The sequence below is a fragment of the Corvus brachyrhynchos genome, unplaced genomic scaffold (genome assembly GCF_000691975.1).
Source record: "Corvus brachyrhynchos isolate BGI_N302 unplaced genomic scaffold, ASM69197v1 scaffold116, whole genome shotgun sequence".
Classification (NCBI taxonomy): Eukaryota; Metazoa; Chordata; class Aves; order Passeriformes; family Corvidae; genus Corvus; species Corvus brachyrhynchos.
In genome coordinates this window covers 4901154-4916349 of record NW_008240221.1, presented here as the reverse complement: position 1 = coordinate 4916349, position 15196 = coordinate 4901154, and the positions used below count along the sequence as shown (strand labels likewise).

Sequence of the window (15196 nt, the reverse complement as noted above, 5' to 3'; positions counted from 1 at the left end):
GGACAGGAATTAAGTAAAAAGACATTTGCCAAATATAACTTTCAAAAACAATTTGTCAGAAAATGGCATCTTTGGTGCAGCGTAGCAATAGGATGGAACGGACGTTCTCACAGCATCACATTTTTATTTAGAGAAGACAACCAAGGAAAAAAATAAATACATTTTGCAGATGGTCTGTCTCCAAGCGGCCCCAATAAAAGCTGCTGTGCCCTGACTCTGGGCCAGCCACATTCCATCTCCAACTGCACAGCCTTCAGAAGCATTAGCAGTAATTAAGAAAAGCCAACCATAGTGATAAGCCAGATGTCTATAAAAGAAATACATGCTGCACTAATATAGATTTATTTTTTCTTTCACTTTTTGGTAGACTAACATGGTACACTCCTTATAAAGACATTTTTCAAGTGCTTCACACTTATTACTCCAGTGTTGACTCTCTGAATCCCAGATGGGACCCTTGGCATCACTCATCCCATCAGGTCTCCAGGACAGCACCAGACTTCATGTGTGGTCACCATGCAGATACTGCTCTTTCAAATTGCCACACAAGTGTCAGAAGCACAGTTCCTGGGAATTTGCTGAGATCTCCCAGAAAGCATTGAGAACCACTGATCTAGTCCAATACCTTTTCATTCAAATAATTTCTCCAAGAATTTTGGCAGCCAGCCACCACCCATTTGGCCTGTATCACTTGTTTTCAAAAGATAGATAACCCTGACCTAAAAGCCTCCAGAGGATGAGAACCCCCATAGCCAGAAACAATTTTCTTCCAATGGTGATGTTCTTCTACCATTAAGCAAGCAAATGGTGCACAGCTTTTGCTGTGGTAGAGGTAGGATAGGGGAATTTGATCACTCTGTGTCATCTCTCTCTTTGTACCATATATAACTCAGTGCTCAGTTGTGCAGCTCACTGAAAGATTAGTTGGCTCGTTCAGACAGGCAAGGGTAGACTCTTAAGATGTTTAAGTGATTTGGGCCAGGATGATCATCTGTCTCCTCCCTGCCCACAATTAACTGTTCCATGGTCCCTGTCTGTGCTAGGGCTGAGCATGCTGGGGAAGTGAGAAAAGCAGAGGAGCTGAGCTCCTTCCACCATGACTGGGAACATCTCTTCTCCCTCACCTTCCAGTGCTTTAAAGGAAGTTGTCACAAAGGGAGCCAATCACATTGATGATCCAGGATCCTGCTTATTCCACCTAAAGCTCAGTATTTCAAATTAAAAATTAAACAGGCAGGGAAATTAAACAACAAACTTTGCAGTAAGCTAATAAATCATTGTGCATCTATGCTCAGATGGTTGTAAGGAGCACAACAAACTTGAAACAGCCTGCAAATTTCTAAAATTAAACAGTTCTTGGTGTTACAGAGGTCAGCCATCTGTTCACATGTTCATGTTTTAGTTAATATAACCCTTCTTCCACTCTTCTCTCCTGACTCAAGCATACTCCCTAGGAAGAAGAGAATATGACTCCCTAGGAAGAGGATAATATGGCTGAAGTCACCACAGCTAGACAGCCCTCTTCTTCCACAAAGAACTGCCCACAGAAGGCACATTTGTGGTTAGGACTATGGAGGCAAACAAGAAAAGTGGTGGAAAGAGTACTGTGTTATGGAGGTCTCACAGAAGAGCCAAAGCCTGCAGAGAGCCAGGATTGCTGGTGATGTTCGCAAGAGAATTTGTCAGGTTCTGAAAGCTGTGCTCTACATCCCTGACTTGTCAGGAGACCTCTGGACCTCCAGCCCACCCTCCATCACATCCTTCCTAACCTCTGCTTAGTCTCATAGGGCTCCTAGAAATATTAGAAAGCATTTCAACATTCAGCTTTTAAATGACATCTCATGACAGGGAGAAAGTGAAATATGACTGCTCTCAACAGCTTTCACATACATTAGTAGTGGAACTGCTTGCTTTATAAAAGAATGGGAATTATCTGGAGTTACTCAGCAAGCAAGGCCAGACCCAGGCTGAAGCTGGGTTTTTAGAGCAAGAAGTGGGCTCCAAGTTGCGTATGGTATGAAGAGACATGATGCAAAACAACCAAATTCAGCTGTCTGACATCCTTTCACAGTCTGGGTTATTCTGTCCTCTGGTAGTATAAGGAGGAACAAAAAAACCATGAGTCCTGATAAAGATGAAGAATGAGGGGGTCAGGAAGACAGAAGCCAAACAAGAACTTTCAGGAAGAAACCAAACTTGGGCAGGGGAAAAGCAAAAGTTAAAAAGATGTGAAAGTGGTTGACTGAGAATAGGTTGCTCTTCTGCAACCATCAACCTGCTTAAAATGTGTCTTCAAGGAAACTGGCCAATGTCTTTCAGATACAGGTAGCCCTTGTCTGTCAGGACCTCTGGCATGAAGGAAAAGGAAAAACATGCATATTTACAGCTTTGGCTTTAGGCTGGGAATGACATCCTCAAAGGAGACAAGGCAACATTCTGCTTTACTGTGCGTAATTTTAAACCAGCAGGAGTTGGAACAGGTTTTGATGAAGACATTTGGATAAAATTCTGTACAACAGAGATATTGTGCAAAACTACCTACTAGGTTAAACACTAAGCTGAGTTTAGATGGAGAAAAGTTTCCCCATACTCACTTGTAAACCCATCTTGGAACAGGTGTGAATCCTTGGTATTACACGTGGCTTAATTCAGGGGAATAACAGTGAATGAATTACTGGAAAGATTGCCATTCATTATTTTCTAACACCTTCAGTTTAAAGACTCGCAAACGCTTCACAGCTTGACCTTTGGGATGAATGCAAAAGCAGTACTACAGCAGCAAACCAAAATATTTTCCTGCGTTTTTTAAAGTCAATAGGACCTGTATTATTTGAAGAATGGTTGCCTCAGGGAATCTGTTTCACTGCTAAGCCATTTAGGCAGCTGTCATTAGTTTAAAAGCCCATTTTTGTTTAATGACTGCTGTTTCACAGACTCCCAATGCCATGCATCATAACTGTCATCCCTAAACCTTAAGATTTATGAAAGCGTATAGCAGCAGCATTATACTCAGGGGTCTGCATATTCCCATTATAAAACCACTTCTTACAAGTTTTGACTTGTGTTTAGGCGTAACAAATCCTGTGTTCTGCGTGGGTGCTGTCATGGAGGTGGATGCTGCTCCATTCCCCTAGGATCCCTGGCTGTCCAGGCAGAGACATTATCATCCCTGAGTGGGGCATCTTGCAGAGCTTGGGAGAAGGATGCTTGAGATGTAATGAGAAATAAAATAAAACTTTTAAATTTTTTTCAATATCCTTTATCATCCTGGGAAGGATTCAGAAGGGGGGGAAAGCATATAAGGCCCAGTCTCCTACTAAGTCACACTTTATCCAGGGTGCAGAGAAAACCTGTGGCTGGAGGGGAACACTACCACAAAGTTGTTAAACATCTGGAAACAACTGAAGAACCAGATAACCTGCAAAACAAAACCCCTTTTCCTAGAGTCCCAGGCTATGATCTTTAAAACACACTTGTTCAGGAGGACACACACAAAATATGTAATTTAGTACCTGCTTGCTGTGAAATGCCTTTTGCACCTCCTATCTTCTATCAGCCCTCCACTCAGCTGCCACCTTGCAGGTAAATTCATATCCCACTATCTTTATAGTGGAGAACAGGGACCATTCAATCCTCTCACCACACTCTGTGACTGAGGAGCAGTCTATGCACTACACGTGGTCAAACTTAAAACAAATAACCAACCAAAACAAAAGGAAAAAAGCTCTTTTTTTCAGATGCAAAACAGTTAGAAAACACATGAAAACTCAGAGAAGGTATTCCTGGCATATTCTGAAACCAATAAGCACAAGGTTTTACATTCTCAAGTTTCTATTTTCAGGAACTTGTATTAACATACCTATCTACTGTGTTCCTTGTTACAAAGTTAAAATATTTCACCCATCATTCAGAGATAAGGTATTTTTACCTAGAAAAAAACCAACCTGCCTTAGTGATTCCAATATAAATTATCAGAACTAGATAATTAATTATTTTGACAAATAGGCAGTAATGGTAAATACCAAGCAAAGAGACATGATATACACCCATAAGAATATATGTCTTAATACTGATGAGCCACAAAATAATTTTTTGATGGTAAATACCTAAAATCAAATTTCCTCCCCAAATTACAAAACGTAGTATTTTTCCGAAATTTTTTTTCCCATAGCATTTCATTTAATAAAATGACGAATTATATTCCCTTTGAAATTCAGTGAAGGCCAAATACGATTTTTTTGGTGAAATGAAAAATTCTGCAGTTTAATCCACTTCATTTTTACTGTAACAGATTTACTACACTCCATTTACTGATGAAATCAATATTGAGACAATTAATTCTTGGGCTTTAGGGTGTGAGATATAGCCAGCCAGCAAGCACCTAGCAAAGAAAATCCATCCCACCACTCCTGCACCAAAGCAGAAGCACAGCTACAGCTGGGATCTACAGCCCAGTCTTCTTCCAGCTTTCCAATCCTGTCTGCACTGGAATAGAACAGAGTAGTTTAGTTGGAAAAAGACCCAGAGTGATCATCTAGTCCAACTGCAGATCCCGAAGCTTCTTTCCAGACAACAAAAAAATCTAGACAAGGGACTGATGGCCATGTCTGCTTTTCCTGGGAATTCATGTCAGCTCTCTGGAAAGCAACAATTAGGATTTTTACTGCTGAGAAACCAGATTTTATGGTAACCCAAGGGTGATATTTATAAATACCAAACACCTAGGGAGAAGGAAACAAAACTGCCCAGCTTAACTGAGACTCTCTTTGTTCACACAATAAAGTTTCCACCCCACCAACCCCACTGATGCTCTGCTGGAACTTCACCAGAACACCATGCAGGAGGAGGGCAATGTCTGGACATGACAGCAGATGTACATGCAACACTTGGTGGTGTTGTGGGAACTGCTCCCCTCCCAGAAAAGTCCCAAACCAAGCCTGCCAAACAAAACCATTAACAAAGCAATGTGCATCCTATGTCAAAGTTATCTACATATTTTATTATGGAAAAATTGGCAATTTATGTTCCTCTACCCTAGTGTAACAGAGATAAGACTTCACCAGCTGATTTTCACACCTAATGCAACAGCTCGTGGTCAGCTGGGAACAGGACTGTGCAAGAACCTGGCTGTGAAGCTGCACTGGCAAACCCACAGCATCTTCTCACCCATCCACTGGACATTCTGTGCTGCCCACACCGAAACATGGAGCACCCAGCCACTACCACAGGGATCTTTTCTATTTACAGTAGTAGCCAAGCAGTTATTGAATGTTGTTCTGCATTGCTGGTAATTAAGGAGAAGGGTGTAAAAATCCATATATTAAATGCCTCCTTCATTTCAAATGAAGGCTTGATGGGGACAGAAATGCTCATTCTCTCTCTCTGTTTGTACTCACACAACTGCAGACCACACTCAAGACAGCCATGGCTGCTTGTGGTAGCATTCCCACCAGGATCCTGCTGCCTTTGGGTGCCATGAGCCAGTTACAGCAGTTAAGCTCCTCGTCAAACAGGCTGTCCCAGGATAAAGAACCCAGGAGGATGCCCACATTCATCCTCTCTCCCCCTCACCTCTCCTTCCAAATGCTGATGAAGGCCAGAAAGATTCCTAGAAACTCCTCCTCAGGAGACAGTGCTGCATTCCCTGCCCTGGACCAGCCCCCCATCCCAGTGCATCTGGGAGGTGGGAAGTTTAGGAGGGGCAATGTCCTTTCTGCTGAGTTCCCCAGAAAGGGAGCTGCATCCAAGCAGCTTACAGGAAGCATCCCCTGGGCTGCTGTAACTCTGCTACGCAATTCCTAGATCACCAAAGCAATGTTGTCAAGTAGTTTTTACACCCACCATCTTTGCAAACCATGCTGACTTATAGTGGTAACTCCACTCAGACCCATTGCAAAGGAACTTATTTTAATCAACTTCATATTTGTCCCAACTGAGGAAAATCACACCTCATCTCATTGCATTCCCTTTTCAAGAAAGGCCATGATTTTTTTCCTTCCCCTCTGGAAACACAATGGTTGGCAGTCTATCCAACCTGCAGGGATCTACCTGGACAGACATGCTGTCTGTGGATATTTCTGACTGCATCCCTTAGCCTACCTCAGCCCTAGGATGCATGTTTATCTTTGCATTACCAGGATATCAAGCTGCTACAGGTTAATGAGAAGGAGCTGAGCAAGAATCCACTCCAAATTACCATTTTATTAAGACTGGTAGGGCCTGATATAAAAGCCAGCAAGGTGGAGGGACAGAACTGCTGGTCAGGGGAGGTCTCATTTGCTTGAATTAGATGGCTCCTCAAAGATTCAGGTGGGTGAAACCCACTGCACTCCCTTGGTGACTGCCCAGGTAATCCCACTGAGCATCCCCAAACCTTGCTCCCTTTTACACCAAAGCCCCCCTCTTGTACCAAAGCTTCTCCCAGCAAGTACCAAGTCCCTGAGACCTGAGGCACCTTCTTATTTTATTCCAAGCCTGCCCCACATGATGGAAGTCACAGGAAAATTAAAAATGTAACAACTCACTGTAAAGGAGAGGGGGGAAAAAAAATGACTAATCTTTGCAGCTCTTGACATGGACAGGATTTGTACACCCATGTTGATTTTTTACAAAAATAGTTAATCGTATTACACCCATGCTGCAAGACCAAAGATTCACAACGATACCTTAATACAGCTTAAATAAAAATAGCACTACCTGAGTCAATCTGAGCATGATAATACTTTGTAATCCCACACTCTTAGGGGATGAACCGTTGTATAGCAGTGAATCAACACGAGATACTTGCATTAGGAGACACTACTTTTTCATGCCATATAGCAACATCTCTACAAAATGGAGAAGGCAGGTGGTGTTTGGGGGAGCACAATGGGGAACACAGGGCAATTATAGGGCCCCACTATCTTCCAGCTTGGAAATCTTGGCTAATAGTTTACTTTTTGAAAATGAAAGCCTGCTTTAATTTTTCCCCATCACAGTAAAGAATTAAGGAAAAAGTTTGAATTTTAGAAGTTTTTGAAAAGTGAGCAATCCCAAATCCTGTGAACACTCATGCAGAAGATTCATTCATAAAAACAAACACAGACAAACAGCAGTGCTCCACATTCATTCTGGGGTTTTTTTCTTAACATCCTTGAATGAGCAAACAGTGTATATGGAAAGCAAATGTGCAGTACAACATAGAAAATTCTCAACAGAGAAAACATCAGTAAAACCTATTTATAATGAGAATGTAAAAGACAAACACTCAAATAGCAATTTTTAAAGGTCGTTAAGGAAAAAATTGGAAGCTTTGATTAAGGACACATTAAACCATAATGAATTATTTTTAATTACTTTGTTACATAAGTTACTCAGAAAAGATACTTCATTTGCTATTGTGCCCCCCATTTGTTCTTTTTTAAGACACATTTTCCATTAATTGCATTTCCATCTCCCCTCCCTGCACCCACGGTATAGTTTTATGTATGGCAGGTATCTGGCCCTCACGGCTCCCTCCAGACAGCAGGGAAAGGTAACAGGAAAAGTTAACAGAACTGAAAAGTCTCTCTTTCCCCAAGAGGACTTGACTTCGAGTTCTGAAACAAGGCAGATTTTCAAGGCTGTAGTGCAGATGATGCTCAGGGGAAGGAGAAAACAGCCCCAAATTCCCACTTGGCTTGCCTGCTCCCTTCTCCTTCTCTGCCATGGTGCTCAGCCTGGCACTGCTACTGGCTTTTTTTCTGCTTGCAGAGCCTGAATATTCACAGGAATGGTGACCCCATGGAACTCTGGATATGGGGACACAGGTGGGCTACAGAGAAGACAAGGAAATGCTGACAAGGGCAGTAGACACAGAGCCGTGCTAGAAGGCACCAGGACTCAGGGGTGACGAGATCCTGGGGAGGGGGTATGTTCTAGTGATGGAGAAGATCCCAGAGCCACATCATGGGGAGATGCCCATGGCCTGGCTCTGTGCACAGAACATAGAGCGTATTTCCAACAAATATACCAACACCAATGGCAAGAACATTTCCTGATTTCCACATCTTGCCACAGGTAATCCTGAGATATGTTCAGAAACTCAGCCCTCCAGTACTGCTTGCAACCTCCCATTCAAGGGGACCCTCCTTCCCACAAATCTCTGCAGAGATTTAAACTCAGCTTTCTGTTTGAAAATAGAATGTTTCTCAAAGCCAGTTTGGCAGGACAGATCTATTGATCTGGCCGCAAAAAGTTTCGCTTTCACGTTGCATCAAACATACCAGCTCTGGACCAGAGAAGCAAGGGGCCCTGCTCCAGACTCAGAGCCCTATGCCCATGCAAGCAACAGGCAGTTTCGGAAATGATGTTCACACCATTTCATGTCCCATGCTCTGCCTTCCCTGGCCATGGGTCACAGCCACTTATGTGCTCCTCCAGAACAGCACAGAGGTTACAGCAATGCCACCATCACAGCCCCCTGCATTGCACCTGGGACAGAGACAGCCCTCCTGCCCACATCCCAGCTCCAACCTCCCAGCACAGTCACTCCAGCAGCACCCTGAAACACACCGAGGCACAAGGCCCCCCGACACAGCTGTCCATTCAGGTGTCCTGCCCAGGGTGGCCCTGACAGACGCATCTCTTGTCATGTGTCTGGCTCCCTGGTTTCCTGATTTCCACATCTTGCCACAGGTAATCCTGAGATATGTTCAGAAACTCAGCCCTCCAGTACTGCTTGCAACCTCCCATTCAAGGGGACCCTCCTTCCCACAAATCTCTGCAGAGATTTAAACTCAGCTTTCTGTTTAAAAATAGAATGTTTCTCAAAGCCAGTTTGGCAGGACAGATCTATTGATCTGGCCGCAAAAAGTTTCGCTTTCACGTTGCATCAAACATACCAGCTCTGGACCAGAGAAGCAAGGGGCCCTGCTCCAGACTCAGAGCCCTATGCCCATGCAAGCAACAGGCAGTTTCGGAAATGATGTTCACACCATTTCATGTCCCATGCTCTGCCTTCCCTGGCCATGGGTCACAGCCACTTATGTGCTCCTCCAGAACAGCACAGAGGTTACAGCAATGCCACCATCACAGCCCCCTGCATTGCACCTGGGACAGAGACAGCCCTCCTGCCCACATCCCAGCTCCAACCTCCCAGCACAGTCACTCCAGCAGCACCCTGAAACACACCGAGGCACAAGGCCCCCGACACAGCTGTCCATTCAGGTGTCCTGCCCAGGGTGGCCCTGACAGACGCATCTCTTGTCATGTGTCTGGCTCCCTGGTCTTCCCTGCCCAGAGCTGCTTATGTGCTTACAGGCAGAAACACAGGTAAGCAGCTTGCTGCATCAGAGCCTGTGGTATCCCAGCAAGAGAGCACCCAAATGCCAATTTCCCCCTTCCCTGGCCAGCACCTTCACTTCCAGATGTGCTCAGCTGGGGTAAAAGTCAAGCTACTTTTAGGCACATTCATACACATTTTAGTTTCGTACTTTATTCTGAAGCCATCCATGTGCCATTGGCCACACATTACATTTTGGAAAATGCCCATCAGGCTCAGCACTAGTCTGCCTTCAAGTCTGTCTCTTCCTACATGTTAAACATGAACTGACACAGCCAGACCACCGTAAAGCTCCATACAGGAGCTGTTATGCTCTAGAGATGTACCTTCTTCTGGCATGGATCATATAAATTCACAAATTGAAATCATGGACACACCTGAACTTGAAAAGGCAAGGAATATAGACCATTAAAGCATCAATGTGATGTACAAACACCCAACAACTCTAATCTCTGTTAGCTAAAGTGCATCAGGAGCCCAAGCTCCCCTGAAAGACCACAGGAGCTCCATGCTTTAGAAAGCACTGCCCAAAGAGACTATCCAGGAGAAAGACATATTAACTGTGGCAAACAGTCTGGAGTATCAACAAGTGGTTTTTTACTCATACCCTGTTCAGGTGTTACCTGAAACAAGAAAATCCTATTTTAATTCAATTTAAAGAGACAGTTTTAAATTACCTGGATTTTACACACATGGTATTAATGTCATCCATCTCATACTCCCCTGTCCTCAGAAGAAGAATTTTGTTTCTTTTTTCAACCTCTCAAAAAAGATCCGCTGAATATTCAGGTCCCAGTACAGAAATCAGCAGTACAAACCATGCAACTTTTCAATACAGACCCCATCATAGCTGCAGGGCTGGGGCAGAGGAGGGGTTCACAAGCTACTGCTCACAAGAGCATTTTGGTGAAAGGCATATGGGATTCATGATTTGGCCTTGTAAAACTCAAGTTTTAGGAACATAAGCCTCAATACAGAAAATAAGGATAACAGAGCTTACTAAGTAAGGGATGTTTTCATTGATGAAAGATGTAGTTGGTAACATACGCATTTAAGGGGTGTTAAGTAAGCCCCTTATAAATGGTTAAATAACCATTTTCTAGCCACAATGAACACATATTTAGGTGGACACCAAACTCCATCATCCTCCCCTGCCCTGAGAAAATACCAGTGCAGATGGCTACATTTCAGCTGCACGGACACTTCAAATCAACCTGGGACCATATGTATCAAAAGGCATCTGATCTATGGGAAATACACAGACTTAGAAGACAGAAAAGTCCATTAGAGGTTTGGGGCATCCCGCCATAGTTCATTAGTCAGTCTGAATACACAAGAGCTCTAATAGCTTGTATCCTGTGCACTGGGGAAATGCAACGAAAGAATGAACTTCCTGAGGAATTAATGGGTAATTATATAATTTGGTTAATCTCATGGGAAAGAAATCTAGAATTGAAAGAGGAAACAGTGTATGTATTTCTCTAGAAACAACAAAAACAAACAGCAAAGGGTGTTACAGAGCAGAGTCCCAGCTGGCACCGTTGGAGAGATCACCTCCAGCAGAGGAAAAGAAATTGCACTGATTTACATCAGCGTAAGAGGTGCCTTTGCACCTGCAATGGCACCACATTGGCAGTTCTTAGCGATCTCATCCTCCTGATTTAATGTTTCACTTACAAATAAGAACCTAAGGAAGTGCATACAAATTAAATACATGGAAGTCTTGGGTGCAGGCAGAACAAAATCAGTCATATGTGGCAGAGATTAGAATAGGTTATGCAGCTCATTTAACTCTCTGGAAGTTGCATTCCTTTAAATTAACACCTTTGGACAGAACACAAGGGAAAAAAACCCTAAGGTTGCTTTCTGACACAGAAAACAACGCCACAGTAGGATGTGTAGGATTTTAGTAAAAAATACAACGTAATTTGTTCAGCTTTTCCCTAAAGTCAAGTATTTTTCAAAATGTAACAGTTCACTTATGAAATCTCAAGAAATTTTTTTTAGTGCAAAGGTAAACCTTAACATTTTGACGACAAACCCCTGCTCAAAGATTAGCCCTGCCAGCTTTAAAATTAAAGCATGCCATTAACTCAGCAAATGCAAACTTCTGCACTCAATGAAGAACAAAAAACAATGCTTGCATTTTCTATTTCTTATTTAGTTTTTCTATTACTAAATCAAAGAGTGCTTTGAAAGGAGCAGGCTCTGCAAAATACTCACCACCTATTTTGGAATCTCTTCAGAGAAAGTCCACGGGGCTCGATAACCTGGAAGAGAAGACACAAACCAAACATGCTTTACATTACAGCTTTTCTCTAAGTAACAATCTTCACTCTCTTGGCCTCTTCTGTAAAAGCTACCATTCCCAGTAGAAAAAAAAACCTAAACAGAATCAGTCTAAGCATGCAAAAATGCTGCTCCAGTTCTTACCCTACAATGGGGAATAGCTTTGTTGTGCATTTGCATTTTATTATTAGCCTGAAAAAAGAAACATTTCCATGTTGAAAAGTGCACAGATTTGTCTTGAATTCAGACAGAAAATTCTTCTCATATTCAATAATCTGTTGAAGTCACCCTTCTAACTTTAAATATTTTTTGTAAAAATTTATCTTTCAAAATAAGCAAGTATCAAGTTCAGATTCAGAAGGTTTGCTTGACTCATACCACAGAATATTACCACACCAATATGTAAAAACTGGAGCAAAATCAACAAAAAATACGAGCGAGCCAGTTCCAAGTTTACTGCAGCCACTAAGCATTGCTCTGAAACACGCTCACTTTTCTTCCACTGAGCATGTTTCTCAAGGAAAAAAGAGTATAATAATTTGCATCCCATCAGCATCTGTCAGCTCTGAATGCTGAGGGTTCATCAGCCTTTAAAAAGTCACAGATAAGAGCACCAGGAGCAAGTTCACCTCCTCCTGTGATTCCTAATCTCTCAAAATCTGTGGATTAGAAAATCGAAAGCAAGTGTCTTGCTCTGATTCCCTCTCTCACAGAGCTGACCACAATTTTCCTCCACCAACAAGGTGAAGCTCAGCTGGGAAGAATTCATCTTCTCCAACCCAACACACCGGCTTCTTTTCTGCCAGATCCCTGTCTGACCCAGTAACCCTGTAACTTCTGCAAACAAAATCCCACTGTGTCTAGCTCCCAGGTGCCTCCAGCCCACACCTAACACACACATTTGGTCTGCCCAATGCCAAAACCAAGCCATGGACATCCCAGACAAAGCCTCCCAACAGTCTCCTTCGACACTTCACCATCCCTACAAGCAGGAGTTTCTACCTTTCATGATACCACTCACATTCATTTCCACTGGCCCTAAATGCTACAGACACGGGGTTTCACCTTACAGCAAGCTGCCGCTGTTTGCTGGCACTGCAAACTCCTCAGGCCAATCCTGCACCTTCTCTCCAGACCAAACATCCTTACTCCTCATGCAGGCTTTAGTACTCCAGTAATGCCAAAGCACCAGGAGATCCCAACACTGGACATGAAGTCCATCCTCCTGTTTATGGAAGCATGAGTCTGCTGATGTTGAGACAGGATGATGCTGGAAAAGCAGTGTATGACTCACCACGACCCCACAACACTTTTCCGTGGAGGCCCTCCAACCATCCCCGAGTATTCTGTACAGCCAACCCACCCACCAAAGATAACAGCAAGCCCGCACTAAAGCCTTTTGGTGAGAACGATGGACCTTCCAAGGTCATCATCTGGTTCTGTCCAAAGCTACTTGAAAATCTAATACCTTTCTCCCCCCAAGCACTTGTAACATCCCCTAGTTTGGTGCTACTTGTTGAGTCTGAACCAGCATTTTATCAAATGCCTCAATAACAATGACCCATGCCATAGGGTCCACTTTTGGAAATCCTCACACAACACTACTTCTGAGTTTGATCACCACACAGAAGCTAAGTCTGGATCATGGTCAGCGCACTTACCTTGCACCATCCATAAGTTTCAAAAAAATTTCCTTTCCTTAGTTTTTTTTCCTACTAGTATCAAAACAGCATCAAAAACCTAAGTAGGATTGGAGTAAATCATAGAATCTGCTCTTTTTCTATCTACAGGACCTGTTACCCTGCTCCAGAGGGTAATTAGGGTGTCTGACATTATTTGTTCCAAACAAACCCATGCTTACAGTTACTCATAAGCATCCAGAAGATGACTAGGTGGGAAATAATTTATTAATTTCCAGAAAAACACTGTAATAAAAGTCTGACTGATTGTGCTGCAATTCCATCTCCTCCTTTCAAAAAATTTAGTACTATATTTTTTCCTTTTTGATTGTTATGGTAACCTCACAAATTCTCCACAGGTTTTCAGAAGTAAACACCAAGAAGAAATTGAAAAGAAGTCAAGCAGCCAGCTGAAATGCAGCTCCTTCTACAAATCACAAGAACAAAACAAGTGTCACAGAAGTGAGGTCAGGGTATCCTGCCCTGACATGGGGTCACCAGTCATCCCCTGAAGGTGCCCTCTCCCCTGATCACTGGTGAGTGATGCTGGTTGAATGGCTTTTACTGAAGACCAACCTTCCCACATGCATCTTCCCATCATCTGGGAAGCAGTTTCAAACAAACTTCCCTAAAGCCTGAAGAGCCTGGAAGGAAAAATAAAGAGAAAACCCCTTAAGTGTGTGCCCCCTAAATGACCGCGTTCTTATTTTATCCTGGTAGCTTCCCTCATCAGTGCAGGTTTTAACTACATCAGTCTTCTGCTCCCAGGAAGTAAATTCCAAGAAATTTTCTGTTACCATGGAATTTTCTATTACTCTTGACATCCCTGGGCAGACACTCATAAATGTTGCAACCTGGCAGCAACAAAAACATTTAAGCAAATTGTATTGGATTCAACATCTTTTTATGACAAAACTTAGTATCCTCATCATACAGAGTGATGGATGTTATTTCTCCAAGCTGCAAAACAAATGAACCCCAATGGAAAGACAAGGTAAGGATTGAACTTGGTCAATGGCAAAATAGGAAACACAACCCACAAACTGTTTTAATTTCTCTTCTGTGTTGCTGCTAAAAAACTGTTGTGCCTTCCCCATCCAACAAACCAAATAGTGCAATATTATTAGGCCATATTTATATGCTCAAAGTAAATGGAATTTCACAGTCCAGATGCTAGATTTTGGCATCCCAAAAGACTTTTGGGGATGTCTGAAATCATACAAAACCTTTGCTCCAAACTGCAGGAGTAGAGGGTAACTGGATAGCACACATTAATTTCTATGTTTACAGTTCATGCAATATTCAAATTCACTGACAATTAAAAGTGTGTTATAAAAGAATTAGCAGAAGAAACTCATGGCAGAAATTCAATTACAAAGCAGAATTAAAGGAAGAGATGCCAGAAACTTTTGGAGGCTGGGCGGGAAGAGGTGAGTGCATCAGTCTACTATTTTCAGAGCTGCTAGCAAAAAGCTTAAGATGCATGCTCCAAATAATCATGTGTAAAGATCCTACTTACAAAAAGAGCTTCATTGAGACACCAGAGAAACTAAGGTGACAAATTATTTTTTCAGACCCCATTTTGATCTATCTGACAAGGGTAAAACTCCCCCTGAGTGGTTAGACATCACCCACCCCTGCCTGCCCCGCAAGCATTGCAGCTCTGCCACGTCCTGCAGAGTCCTTGGACAGGCCTTGGCTTGCAGCAAAGACATTGCAGACACCTTTACTTTTCTTTTGTCTTGTTTTTCAAACAATTTTAACGCCATTCCTTTTCTTTGAGTCATAGGCATTATATTTTAAGCAGATTTCTGTTGCAGTGGGGATACTGCAACACGCATATACCAAACCAGGAGTCCCGTGGAAAGGAAATATATATGGACAGACAGATTCTTGCTAGATGTTTCAGAGATGTTTATTTCTCCAG

The 15196-nt window shown here is 42.8% G+C and overlaps 1 protein-coding gene across 1 annotated transcript in view; it reads right to left on the bottom strand.

Moving 5' to 3' along the window:
- HPCAL1 (hippocalcin like 1) overlaps nucleotides 1-11577 on the bottom strand; it is a 49853-nt gene extending 38276 nt beyond the window's left edge. Inside the window, exon 1 of the mRNA XM_008641773.2 lies at nucleotides 11525-11577. The gene's annotated coding sequence lies outside the window, so the exon portion shown is untranslated. The remainder of the gene's footprint in view (nucleotides 1-11524) is intronic.
- Between the last annotated feature and the right edge of the window lie 3619 nt (nucleotides 11578-15196).